The sequence below is a fragment of the Hibiscus syriacus genome, unplaced genomic scaffold (genome assembly GCF_006381635.1).
Source record: "Hibiscus syriacus cultivar Baekdansim isolate YM2019G1 unplaced genomic scaffold, ASM638163v2 tig00111837_pilon, whole genome shotgun sequence".
Lineage (NCBI taxonomy): Eukaryota > Viridiplantae > Streptophyta > Magnoliopsida > Malvales > Malvaceae > Hibiscus > Hibiscus syriacus.
This window is the reverse complement of record NW_024063194.1, coordinates 7140930-7143357: the sequence shown is the minus strand read 5'-3', so window position 1 is coordinate 7143357 and position 2428 is coordinate 7140930.

Sequence of the window (2428 nt, the reverse complement as noted above, 5' to 3'; positions counted from 1 at the left end):
TCCAAATCAACAATGGAAGTGGAGGACTTATTCCTGGATTTTGAAAAGCTGTCAGGGGATCAGTCTTCAAAGCTTGAGGAGCACTTTTTAGAACAAGAAATATGGCAAGCTATAGAATCATCAGACAGCTCTAAAGCTCCAGGTCCGGATGGTTTCACCATGAGTTTCTTCAAGAGATGCTGGCCTAGTTTAAAGGAGCATGTAATGAATTTTTTTAATGATTTCTACTTTGGAAGGAAATGGGAGCACGGGTAAACCATGCTTTTATCACGCTTATTCAGTTGGTTCCTTTCCCACAGATTATTTGGGACTTCCCCTAGGTGCTAAGAAAAATTCAGAAGTCTTATGGGATCCAATTTTTAAGAATTTTAGTTCCAAACTTGCTGGGTGGAAAGCTCTCGTCTTTCATTGGCTGGCAGGACAATCTTATTGAAGTCGGTGTTAACTTCCTTACCAATCTTTTTCTTATCACTTTAAAATGCCCCGCAAAATTGGTAAGAAGTTAAATTCATTAATGGCCAACTTTCTATAGGGTGATAAGGAGGAAAAAAGGAGGATACACTCACTTGAATATTACTAATCCAGCTCTACTGGGAAAATGGGTGTGGAAGTTTGCCAATGAAAAAAATTCCTTATGGAAAAGTGTGTTTTGTAGCAAACACAAGGTTAATTGCAATACCATGTCTATTAGGAAGGTTGCTTCTCCCCAATCTTCTTGGATTTTAAGAGGTATTGCCAATAAATTCTTGAAGAACGATTCGGAGGGTGATTGTCTCAGATCATATTCGAAGTTGCAAGTGGGCAATGGAAAGTCCATTTCTTTATGGATTGATGCATGGGTAGATGAGTTTCCTTTAAAAAATCTATTCCCTAGAATCTTTGTGCTATCTCCTAACAAATGGGGAAATGTTGTTGAGTTTGGCAGCTTTGAATCGAACGGTTGGGTGTGGAATATTTAAACCAGAAGGAATTTGTGTGATCGGGAATTGGATCAATGGATGGATTTGATGTCAAAACTGAAGGATATTAAACTGTCAGATTCAGTAGAAGACTTTCTAACTTGGTCTGCAAGTGGTGATGGGCTGTTCTCGGTTAAATCTTGCATAAGTGCAATTGGTAACATGTCTGGGGGTAGTGAACTGTGGTTAAAAGGGGTATGGTTGGGACTGTCTCTACCTCGTGTGGAAGTTTTCATTTGGCAGCTAGCTCATCAGAAAGTGGCAGTCAGAGCAGAGTTGGTTAAGAGAGGATTGTCCATAGGTGATGATATTCTTTGTCCATTTTGTAAGAAACATGAGGAATCAACGCAACATTTTTTTATTTCGTGTTATGTAGTCTGGGAATTATGGAATAAAATAGTAAGCTTTTGGGATTTATCAATAGTTTTACCCCAAGACCCTCCTTTACTTAGCTCCTGGGGTGAGTTGAGGGTGAACTCGTTGATTTGGAAGTTTATTTCGGGAGTCGTATTTTGGTTTATTTGGAAAGTTAGGAATGCAATGGTGTTTGAAGGATCACCTCTAGACAGGCCGTCTCTGTTCTTCATTGTTAAATTCAGGTTATCTAAATGGTTCCTAGCAAGTTCCCTAAGTTCCCTATACAAAAGGATGTGCCGATTGGTGACCCATCTCTTGCAGATGGTATTTCAGTTCCTAAATCTAAAGATTGTCATGTGAATCGATGGCTTCTCCCGTGAAGACATTTTGAAGATGAATGTTGATGGAGCAGTAAGGCTAGATGGCTCGGATAGAGGTATTGGAGGTATTTTAAGAGATTGGAATAGCTGTACTCTTTTGACTTTTTCAGAGAATGTTGGTCAAGGTCCCCCTTTAGTTGCTGAATTAAAGGCTATAAAAAGAGGCATTGAAATCTTTTTTGTCATCACGTTGGGTTTCTGTTGGTAGGTTGAATGTTTAGAGTGACTGTAAGTCTGCAGTGGAATGGATTCAGTCCCCGTCTTTGGCTCCTGTTTTTTTCTTGCCTTTAGTTAAACAGATCTCGACACTAATCTCTGAAAAGGTGCAATCAGTTAGGTTGATTTCAAGGGCGTGTAATGGGGAGGCAGACAGTTTAGCAAAGAAAGGGATTGGTTGATTGTAAGGTTTCTTCTGTGGATTTTTCTATTCCAGTGAGCAGGTTTTTGTTGTTGGTGGAGTTTTTACGTTTTTTTTAATTCAGTTTGGTGTAATTGTTAAATCTTATGTAATTTCTTTTTTTTTTGATAGGAATGTGAGGTCTCATTAAAAATCCCCCTCATGATTAACGGACCACCAAAACGGTGTTCCATAATCAGCGGAAGGGGGAAAAGAATACCTCGATTTATTAATATAACAAAACTCATACAAAGACCATAACGAAACACTTAACACACCCTCCTAAAAACATACTCCCAACACCAACTACATAGAGGCAGAGCACACACAAAACA